The following is a 12,242-nucleotide window of genomic DNA, read 5'->3' as shown; positions in this document are numbered from 1 at the left end:
GTGGGCACAAATGTGATTTATGCGTGTATATGTTATTGTGGTGCGGTATGTTTACATATAAAAAGTCACCTCAGCTATAATGGTAGAAGGACATATTGACTTGAATAATTAATATGCAAATGAGCACAAGTAATCAAAGTTCAAGCGGAATTGTTAAAGAGTTCAATGAACTGGAATAAAAAAAGATGTGGAGGAAATTACTTCAGTTTGTCGTTGACGCGGCAAATTAAGCACGACCTGAATAAATGGATTATACTCGCACTTCTATGTGTATGTGTATGTGTGTGTGTGTGTGTGTGTGTGTGCCTACCCATACACACATTTCTTTATGAATACACATCACTTCCCTTCTTTTAAAATGGCATGTGTCCTACAGCTCACTGTGTTGTCATGGTGATGTGTCATCTCTCTCTCTCTGTATTTATTTATTTTTAAGATAGAGCTGCAGCACCTCCTTCCCATGAAGGTTGCTGCCATGTTAACTCTTTTGGAGAATTTCTCCGTGTTGTGCACAGAATTCCAAAATTCCTCCAGGCACTGGCTTATTATAGGCACTAAAACCTGCACAGACCTTGAAGGGATTTGAACTTGAAAATAACATTTACTTCTGAGTTATTTTCAGCTATGCAGGCTTTACCCACTTACATGTGTTTTGCTTTTTTTCCACTGGAACCTTGCGCCTTAATTACAGCGCCTCGTTCCACCCCCCAAAACTTGTCAGGCATAAGTAATCGATTAAAAGGAGAAATAAGGAGAAGGACTTTGAACACCTCACTGATCTTATTTATGTTTAATCAAGGAGAGGTGTGAATTTCTGCTGCCCACACAGATACGCGGAGGATATTACAAATGTCAGCGGATGATTAATTATCACATGTATGGGGAATATCTGAGTTGATACTAACTGTGACAAAGGGATTGCCGTGAAGGGTTTTCTGTAATCTGGTTGAAATGATGATGTCTGCTAAACTTTCACACACCTGTAACCACTCTATTATCACCCTCTGTGGCCCGCTTTCTGTTTTCCCGTGTGCAGATAAACACATCCTTTTGTTCCTCAGAGCCACAAAAAAGCATGATTATCAAAGCAGACAAAACAAACCATTTTCCTGTTTGAGTGTTTTCCTATTACATTTTGAACAGGGAGCAAATTAGGCCGAGGAGATGGCTGCTGATGAGGCACACGCGTCTGGCTGCCAGGTGCTTTGCATATCAGAGAGGTGCTGTTACGAGGAGAGCCTAGCGTGCATGCGTTCGTGGATGGGATGACTGAATGAGGGTCGACACAAGCTCAATGCAAATACACACCTATGCAGTGGCAAGAAAGTAGAAAGCGCTCAGATGGCGATTATGTACTCTTTGACAGCTGGCAGAGAGAGAGAGAGAGCGAGCGAATGGTTCCCCATCTCCATTCAACCTGCTCTGTCTCCCCATACATATTCAGAAAGTCCAACTGAAGCCATGCCACGTTCGTTAGCAAATGAAAAGTAGTTTAGCATGAGAATGAGCCCAACAGGTCACAGGAGAACAGTGAACAAATTCCACCCCAGGTCGGTAATTGGTCCAAGACTGAAGAGGAGCAACAATTCAAAGAGGATTTTGTTGTTGTTTCCTGTACCTACGTCTATGTCTGAATGGAACATCTGTTTGCATAATGGGGCCTTTGTTATTAGCCTGAGCCATCTGATATTAAAATCACCCAGGCATTGGTTTGCAGCTGGGCATCAGTGAAGATGTCTCCTCACTTTCCATGGTGCGGGATGATTAGTCGCACACGGTTAGTTTTACCTCTTAACACAATTCGTTGAAAGTTGCAACGTAAAGAACAAGAACAGTTGAACGATTGAGTTTGAACCTTTGAACCTGGTAACCTTGCTCATGTTGGATCATATACCACATAAATGTGTATCATATGAGATGAAATGAGAATCATACTCGCTGATACAACTTCTATCCATCCATTCTCTATACTGGAGCCTACCTAGCCTACAAGGGTATATCTATTATCATTATTGTTGTTTGGGTTTGTAATATGCTTAAGCGTCCAGTTTGTATAATCAGGAGACAAACCAAACTAACACAGGACGGACGCTCACCTCAGTGTGAGTGGCACTTTGCGGCAAGATGGATTGGTTCAGGACCGTAGCCACGACAGATTCAGTGTGAGCCCGGGGTAAATCAGGGGTCTTCAGCCAGTAGCTATACCCAGAAAGTGTTGTTGTTGTTGTTGTTGTTGAAAGTGTGTTCCGAGTAGTCAGGAAGTAGTGTGACCAATCACAGCAAAGTGGGCGTGCCGGGAGTCGGACTGTAGGTGGAATAAAAACAGACCATTTTGGCAGGAAGCACAAATCCATTTCATAGAATACAGGTGCAGATTCTGGAAGATCTAGAAAGTTTTCTGTGCTGGTTATTGTGTGTAGTTGCTCTATAGGAGTCCACAACTCAATACAAAGGGTATTAACTTTTTTTTCCTTCTTTTTCCCCGTTCTTTCATCACTGCGTAAGCTATACGTATACATATATTTATACATTGTTATATATCCTCTATTGGAAAATGGTAACATTTCAACACAGGAAATGAAGAAACAATCCTACTAAAATACTGCAACAATGGTAGGGGTATGATTAAATAAGCTCTGCTTCTTCCTACTCCTTTTCGGACCTGCTGAATTGTACAAGTGCAGCAGGTAAAGCATGTCAGGAACAAAACAATTACCATTACCTTTCCATTCAATAGGAGGGGAGAAGAGGAAGTTGAGTAGAGCATGTGGTTTGCATGTTTACCTCATAGCCAGATGGTTCTGGGTTCAAATCTCAACTCACCTGTGTGGAGTCTGCCTGTTCTCCTTGTGATTGTGTTGTTTTACTCTGGGTACTTTGCTTTCCTCCCACATCCCCAAAACATACAGTACATGTTGGGGTAATTAGAGAATGTAAAGTGGCTGTTTGTCAATGTATGCTCTGTATTTGACTGATAAGGATAGACTCCAGCTCACCCGTAACCTGTAGAAAATGATTTTATAAGGTGGTGATGTGTTTTTGCAAAGAAAGGTGTCATTGTTACCACATTTATGAGCCCCGCTCCTCCTTCTTGTTACATTTGAAAGTCCACTGGTGCAAATAGGAATGTAGCAGCAAGCTGACATTGGTCCCAGATGTTCCCTCTAAGTTCACTGCAGGCCAGGCGTGCTCAACAAGACCACTAATGATCAGTGATCAAGATCAACAGCAGTCTTATCCAATTTACATTAATTTTGATACGAAGCCACGCTCCGCTGCTCCCCCACCCCCCGACAAATCACCTTGTCTTTCTTTGTCCTTTTTTCTCTCTCATACACGTTTTTTTATATGTAATCTCTTTGGCCCAAGTTGTCCATGGAGCAGAAAGTCATTAAATGCTGGAGGGGGTAACAGCATAGTGGTGGTTCAGCCTGAGAGAACACAGTCTGTAAGAGCAGGCCATCGCCACCGTGGCTACACGGATTACCTCATTACTGGCGGCATGTACTACAGCAGAAACTGAACACAAAGGGCAGCAGGTGAGGTCCTCAAATGTACCATTTTACTTGCAAGTAACTGGTATTTCACTTTTTTTGCAGTCACTTGCTGAGTTATCACATCTATGATGCAACATTAGGCATCCTGTGCCTGCACAATGCAATTCCATCCTAGCAAACAGGAAGCAATATGTGAAGCGAGGAGAACTCGCATCTGCTAGTTTAAAATTTATAGTGCAGCGTACCCCAGAGGTCAATACTGGGACCAAAACTGTTAAACCTATACATTAATGGCATCTGTAACGTTATGAAAGACCTAAAACTAGTACTATTTTTCTCCTGGGGAAAGTACTCACAAGCTAATAAATAAAGTCAGAGGGGAAATGATTATACTAAAAATATGATTTGACAAAAAGAGATTACTAAATACTAATACTAATAAAATACTGTTATTTAGTAAAAGCAGAAATGATATTTACATGCAAATACTAACTGATTTTGCGAACATTGAAAGGGTGAACGAGAATACATTTCTAAGGGGGGTCGTAGATGGAAATATGATCTCATCTCAAATTAAAAATATACAACATAAAGTGTCGAGAAATATATCACTACTGAATGAAACTCACTCCATACTCTTTACTGTCCTCTGGTATTACCATATCTAACTTATTGTATGGCAATATGGGGTAATAGGTAGGAATGAGCGAATACTATACTATACTATCTGTATCTGTATTTGTTCACTCATCTAAATTATCTGTATCATATGCATACTCTGAGTGGGCAGGGCATAAACTGGAGGTGGGTGTGGTTTATTTTTAATCTGAAATTGGCATGGATTGATCAGACGTATATCTATGTATTGTTTATTATATGTGTTTATTATGTGTGTAAGTGATTCTTGAGGCTTAATTCTTTAGGTTTCTAGGTATGACTGTGAGTGTGAATGGTTGTTTGTCTATATGTGCCCTGTGATTGGCTGGCAACCAGTCCAGGGTGTACCCCGCCTCTCACCTGAAGACAGCTGGGATAGGCTCCAGCATACCAGCGACTCACTAAGTCCTTCATGAGGTTCCCGTGAGTGCCACAGTATTTAAACAATTAGAAGTATAGGAGAAAAATAAGAGAAGCCACAAGAAAAGAACATGGCCATAAATTTGCCGCACCACTGTATAATATAAGCTACAAGGTTCAAAGTTGAAGAAAAAAGTAGCAGAAATCACGGTACCCTTGGAGTGTATAGACAACATTTATACTAAATTGTTAAAATCTAATCAAACGTGCATTCCAGCAGCTGACATTTCCATGTTAATGTGTGTGTGTTTGTGTGTGTGTATACGTTCTGTGTATACATCATTAGGCACACTCCAGAAAGAGCAGCCAGACCAATTACACTCAATTCTCATTTTTCTTCTCCTCATCCTCCTCCCCTCTTCATGTCTCCTTGCTTCCATCCCTAACACAAAACAAACACACACAGCCTTTTTAGCAAATTGCTTAATGGATTGCAAATCACTCCGACCCGGCAAAATGAGCTTAATTGAAGCAATGCATCACATTTGTCGTCTGATTTAAGGGGGACTAATTGTTTTCAATGTAAATTTCAAACATTAGTCTGCATGTGTGTTTACAGTGAAGAGGAGCTCGTAAACAGAGGAGGAGGGCCCATACACTGAAAGTGTTCTATTTGGAACTACATTCTCTGGTATCTGAGATGGGACAGAACCCTACTTAGAATCCCTCGTAAATCTATTGCTCTTGACCACTTCCGGTGAGCAGACGGGGTGCAAACATAAACTTACACACTCAGCATGTTAATAATAATTATGCGTGCCGTTGAACTTATTTGTGCCAATTGTGTATGCACATGGTGAGATGCATGAAAACATAAAATAGTTGAAAATAGCAGGGTTTGTATTGTTTGCAATATATTTATGGTGTCCCTTCTGTGGAACCCCTGCAGTTTGCTGACGACAGTAGTTTGCATTTTAACCAAATTTAACCAAAGTCTAATTTCTTGTTTGCGTTAGCATACTTCTGATTCTGATTTATTGAGTCATTTGGTACTTATACAGTAGGAACATTTAGATGAAACGGTATGGGGAAATTACATGCCTACTGTATATGTCTAATATATCACAGTTTCGAGTTGCAACAATGTTTTAACTTTGATTTTAGTATAAATTTTGCTTGTTGTTGGTCACCGTGTGACAAGAGTGGCAGCTGGTTAGCATACACCAAAAAAGGTGGCCTGTGTTTGTTATTGAAAAGGTTTTTTTTCCCGTTTTTTCAGTAAAAGCGTTCCCCAAAATATATATTTGAACAATTTTCCCATGCAAGTATGTGGTATTTTTTGCTCTGATTTTACATGACATCTAGGTATGAATATGTTTATTTGCCTCCCTTGTCTTTGAGGTGGGGATGACACCACCCAGATGTGATGTCACATGAAACCCAGCAATAGGACTAAAATATCTAGTACTGTACTGCATTTTTGTCTTATATCGGGGTAAGAACCTTATGCCTTCAGAATGACATCTGATGTTACGTATTTTGTGTACATGGTTCACAGTTTACTTGCAGTTTACATAAATGTTAGCATTGGGAGAGTTTCTTTTTGTTCTTTTATTGTCTTGTTCTGTCCTTTTAACTTCTTGTTCTGTACAGTACTTCCTGTGGCTATTGTTTCATCACTGTAATATAATGACCCTTAAGGGCATGATGTTATTGTGCCTATGTGTTGCTGTAAATATGTTTTTGTGATCAAGGAGCTCAGTCGGGGTCAAACAGGAAGTGACATCAGAGGTTCAGGGGTTTTAGCTTGGTGTGTCAGTAGCCAATGTAAGGGATTGCTGTGTCTGTTGTGCAACCATTCAAATCTGCAATAAAAGCCTGCTATTTTCCGACAGTCAAGTCAGGTGCTTGTGTGTCTTATTGAACATCCCAATAACATTAGTGACCAGTGTAGATTATTACATATAATCATGTCTTTGAATGTGTCTTCTGAATGCCTTTTATCTGTGTTTAGCTCATTTTGCAATTTTTATGCTTGAAAATGCTGGCTGTAATATGTAAAATCTGCTTAAATATGTATATATATATATATATGTTTAGACTTATCATAGACCAGAATCATTTTTTTTTAAAACCATGGTAGAGTGAAGCCGCAAAAAAACATGGTGATGGATTACTGTTTAAATATTTCATCACCAATGTACAGTAGCAACAGAGGGGCACTCTAAATAGTTTTGCATGTTATGGTTTATGTTCTGTTCTGTTGTTTGTTCTGTTTACAGGAGATTACTTAAGAAAGAAGAGTGAGGTGAGAGGTCCATTAGAGACACCCCTGCACGGTGTGCCCTGTACTCAACCACAAAAAGACCATTTTTGACTCCATTTGTTACTTTTTATAGAGCGCACAAAGCTGCAGCCAGATAGAACTGCATTCTATCAATCCTACAATTTATTCTGTACATTCCTGTGTTGTTCAATTTTCCATATACATGCAAAGGAGCTGTATTTATCTTTTATGGTTTCTGATGTAATTAGCATTATTATTTTGTTCTCTCTCTACCAGACATAATTTTCATGTGATGTTTTTAAAACACAGTTAATGATGATTATAAACCTTTATGGGTTGTGGAGTTGCAGAGTTGTGGAATTCAGTTGTGGAATCATCTAAAAACAAAAGAATAAACAATACATGCAACAGAAATACAAATAACACAGTAGCAAAACATATTAAGTAACATAAATAAGTAAACAAGGGGTCGTTAAAGTGTCAGTGCTGCTTTTAAAGTGACCTATGTATGATGCGTTATTTGTATTAAGCAAGTGTGTGTGTGTGTGTGTGTGTGTGTGTGTGTGGTGGTCACTTTTCTTTGTCTGTAAAGATTTCGTAGATCACTGAGTCAAAACGTTTAACATTATGCATTACATTTATGCATATATGGCTGCAAGGAGTAGAGAAACAAGTGTCCCTAATCTATTCTGCAAGGAGCGATTGGTGAGAAGCATCCTGTCGTACTACTTGTGTGTGTTTGTGTGTAGTAGGTGCGAGTGCTGTGATGGCCAATTGAGACCCAGAGAGAGCAGGTTCCCATGACCCTTATGTTCCAGTAGTTCTCTTCAACTAGGAAAGGTACTCTGCCAATGACACACATCACCACACATTCATTTCCACATACTCCATGTCTCTCACACTCACACACTGACTCTCAGAACTACTCTGCAACATTCAGACCTTTACATTTACATGTCATCGTGTCATCACTTCATTATACCAGCTTTTACAGCTGGAAAAATATTGATTAAGTGGCTTGTTTTGAATTATAATTTTTTTTATAGTTACATTTTTTACTGCGCAATATGGTGGTTATCATTAATAACTGGCTCTAGAAGCAATCATGTTCTTTAATTGTTTATTGTTTATGTTGCATGCATACATGTGTCAATGCGTGACCAAGCATACCTTGGGCTTTGAAATCGGTTGTTTTTGAGTCATTCTGTTTATTTCTATTAAGAAAGTAAGTGGTTATCATGAATAACTTGTGGGAGGAGTGATCACATGAGTTGCATTCTCATATTTGCTGATTGGGTGTAAAGTGTGGCCAAGCACTCCAGCAATGACATCCTAGTGTGAATCAACCTTAACCACTTTCATTCCATCTGTCCTCCAGGAGAATGGCCAGCCCAGTTTAATTGGACACACACTCAAAAAGCTGACAAATTTATACATTTCATCAACCCCACATGACAGAAACACTTGACGAGTAGAATGCAAACGAGCGATGATAATCATTAAGTTGGATGAAACTTTTTGCGATAAGATTCTTTTGTCAGAAATACTCCACTCTCGTCGTCATCATCCAAAATCTTCCGAGGTTATCATGTGAAAGGAAGTGAATATTCATGAGCATAGAGCAATGAGAGACGGTCATATCTTTAAAATATGAATTTCCTAATCAGACCTAATAAATATTTGACTTGTGGAGACTATCGTGCAGATTAATAGATATTCAGCACTGAATTCTTAATGCGAGCAAGACTATACAGTATGGCTCTCCCATTAGGAGTCAAGTCATCTCTGTCGCATGACGTCAACGTCATTTTGGATTTGTCAGATTTTGTCAAAAGTATTTTTAGCATTCCACCATTTACCGGTACATTTGGCAACAAATCCATTGTTGAGGACTTCCATGCACTGAGCACAACTATACAATTCAATATCTCTATTAAAACCTTTACAAAGACAATAATACTCAGCTTGACTGACACTGTTGGAGAGGTATTAATTTAACAATATGTTGTTGTATTTGATAGTGGTGTAAATGCACTGTATCATACTGGGAGCTCGTCCTAATAATGTGGTTGCTATACGATCAGGTGCTATTTTCCCTAAGGGGATGTTCTCAACTACTTACTTCAAACTACCTAAATTTAAGCCATATATTTTGTATAATAGGTCACAGTAGCTTGAAAATTTGGCAGGGGGAAGATATCTGTAAAATTTGTTTCTAACACCCAAAGTTAGGACCTAAAATGAAAATAGACCACATCCTGAGAGGAATAAACCAGTGGAGATTTATGAATGTACTTTATTCTCACCACTGCTCCCTTTAAGAAAATCAATGAAGGAAGGAAAGGAGGGGAGTAAAGTAAGCTTACAAAACCAGACAGTGTGTCAGCGAGGGCAGGTATCACAAAGGTAACACCAATCAAAAAGAAACAGAAATAGCACACAAATATGTGGCCACTCGCACAACAACACAGGACCCCCATGTGTCTAATACTGTATGTGTTGACGTCCATTTGTCTTTTATTCAACAACAATCCATCCTGATAACATACAGTTAAGGTAATAGAGGTAAAATCAGTTGTGCCTCCTCCAGTTATGGTGGATATAAACATACTCCATTTCACTTCAAGCTGTATTATGTAGTAATTGTACCGCTCTGTGTGGAGTTTGCATGTTCTCCCGTGCGTGGGTTTTCTCCGGGTACTCCAGTTATTTCCCACATTCCAAATACATGCATGTTAGGTTAATTGGTGACTCCAAATGGTCCATAGGTATGAATGTGAGTGTGAATGGTTGTTTGTCTATATGTGCCCTGTGATTGGCTGGCAACCACTCCAGGGTGGACACCGCCTCTCGCCCGAAGTCAGCTGGGATAGACTCCAGCATACCCCTGCGACCCTAATGAAGATAAGCGGTCTAGAAAATGGATGGATGGAACACTAAAAACAGTATTGACCGTTGTCCCCATGCGAGGACAAGATGGCATATTGTGGCATGCACGCCACAAAAGGTTGCTGGGAAATATGTAAGTACGTACATTATGAGTTTAAAATGAATTTATAATGCATTCCGTCTGAATAAATCCTTCAACTGTTGGATAAGCAGCATCGAAAAAGGATGGATGGATGGATGCATGGCACTGCAAAGCCGCCTTTGTCCAGCAGAGAAAGCCAGAGGAGCCCAGAGCCTAGAGGGAGGCTGACAACATCGCAGCCTCCACGGCACATTATAAGAAATTGTTTAAAACATTTTGTCTTTTATTTTAACTTTATATTGCACTTGTATTGTATGTTTCCCAGGTACCCTTTGGTTGTTAAAGTGCTGTGTGATGAGCTTAGTGTTCATCTTCTCTGTAAGATGACACCGTGACTCAGACTATTACATTGAGTAATGGTCCCTTGACATTTCGAATGGGTTGACAAGCTCAGCATGAGTTCACTGATAACTTGTGATTTGCTTCTGACAAAGCTGCTGTTTCCTCAGTATTTCCACAGTATTTAAACAATTAGTGGTAGTTCTGAAGTAAAGGGGATGTCACAACATTAGAACTTAGTCTTGTAACACTGAAAATTATGGTCGATAAAGTTTTACATCTTTGAGTTCAGATCATGAGAAATGGGAGCAAAAAGAAAAACGTTACGTACGTGTATATATTTTTAGCATATTTACCATTTCACATCTGTAGCAGGAGCCTTGCAGCAGTTTATATAGAATATAACAACAAACCTTCTTTTATACTAAGGAAATGTCTGCCAAACATATTTCACTTGACATTTGCCAAATGTGGATGGATTTGAATGTGAAAAGTTGTATAAAAATATGCAAGCCCCTTCAATGTTTTATATGTGGTAAAATTAGACATGGAAGGAAACTGGTGCGACTCCCTGAGCCCTGACACACGAATCAGTGAAGTCAGCCCTCAATCGGGGATCAAGGTTTCGATAAAAGAGTTTTGCTGTGCTTAAAAGAACACGCCGCCATGGCCGATGTAAATCAGATGAATGAATTCAGTCGCTCGGCCTCCCCCTCTTCATGTCATGCAAACACGTGCATGGCTCTTCATCATCCAATTGATTCTGCAAATAATTTGCGAATGATCTCTCTTATAAGCAAACAATAACGTGGTACCCAAAATTATAATACCCAACCATATTATAATATTTCCTTATCATTTCCTATGTATTTAAAATTGTCTACGAGTACATTTGGAATACAGGAAGTGACCAAACGTATTGTAATTGATGTGAAACAGAGAGGGGGTCTTACTCCTTTTTGGACATGTGGAACTGTGAATTGTACTATGTGATGTATTCCAATGTAACTTGTATGTATGTTTAAAATAAAATTAACCATTACCCTTATATTTAAAGCATTCCTGTAACAGTGACCAACAAATAGCAGTTGACACCGGCTGTCTCGAAGATGCCCTACAATTGGAGAATAAAAAGCGCACAAAGTTGCACCCTGAATGTTATGCCAAAGTTGGCGAAGAGACGATGAGGAAAAGTTAAACTTTAAGTTAAATTCTTGCTAAATTCAAAGCGTCTGAGGGTTACTCGGGTTCAGCTCTGTCGCCGTCGCACCACTCTGTCTCGCCATCCTTTTCCTTTCTCTCCGTTTCATGTGGCAACAAAGCAAATCCAGCAGCATGCAACACTTGGGTTTGGCGCTGCCACACTTCAAACACATCACCTCACCTATTCCCTGAACATGTACATCGGAGAAACACACAAAATGCAAAGCTGGATACACACAGATGAGCAGCTGTGTACACACACATGCGCACACTATAGACTTGTCGAAGAAATACATGTTTGTTTATGTTCTCGTTGGGCTGCAAGCACAATGTTATTTAATTATGACTTGGCAGCCTAGAAAGTTGTGGCCTACATATAGTATGTCATACCACTCACATTTAAAGGGGATTCATTTTTCAGTCCTTTGTATTGAGATGTGGACTCCTATAGAGCAGCTACACACAATAACCAGCACAGAAAGCTTTCTAGTTCTTCCAGAATCTGCACCTCTGCAGCTGTATTTCTTTCGACTTTGTGCTTCCTAAGAAAACGGTCTATTTTAATGTATTCCACCCACAGAGGCGGGAGTTGATGAGTTGCCTGGAGTTGATGAACAGTGTAGGAGTTGTTAATAACGTTGCTGTATCTTTTTAAAATATTAGCTTTTTACATAAAGCCATATGTGTTGGATACCAAATCCGATCCGGAAGAAGAGACTGGTTTCTCAAAAAAATAGGTTATGTTCAAGACGTCTCTCAATGGTAAGTAGCGTTATCATTTTCGCGTTTTCTCCATCATCGGTCACGGCTAATATGTTTTGCGGGACTAACACTAATTAATCATTAGCAACTACACTCCCTGCATGCATACTCTATAATGCTACACATACAAGCACATTTGCAAAATAAACACAGTTAGGGCACTGAT

General features: G+C 39.5%; 1 long non-coding RNA gene across 1 annotated transcript in view; it reads right to left on the bottom strand.

Moving 5' to 3' along the window:
- Positions 1 to 2,129: 2,129 nt before the first annotated feature.
- LOC131131054 (uncharacterized) overlaps positions 2,130 to 12,242 on the bottom strand; it is a 70,155-nt gene continuing 60,042 nt past the window's right edge. Inside the window, exon 3 of the long non-coding RNA XR_009130137.1 lies at positions 2,130 to 2,305. This is a non-coding gene — a long non-coding RNA (uncharacterized LOC131131054). The remainder of the gene's footprint in view (positions 2,306 to 12,242) is intronic.

Source organism: Doryrhamphus excisus, chromosome 6 (genome assembly GCF_030265055.1).
Source record: "Doryrhamphus excisus isolate RoL2022-K1 chromosome 6, RoL_Dexc_1.0, whole genome shotgun sequence".
NCBI lineage: Eukaryota > Metazoa > Chordata > Actinopteri > Syngnathiformes > Syngnathidae > Doryrhamphus > Doryrhamphus excisus.
The sequence above is the reverse complement of the archived record's forward strand: the minus strand, read 5'-3'. Positions and strand labels throughout refer to the sequence as shown.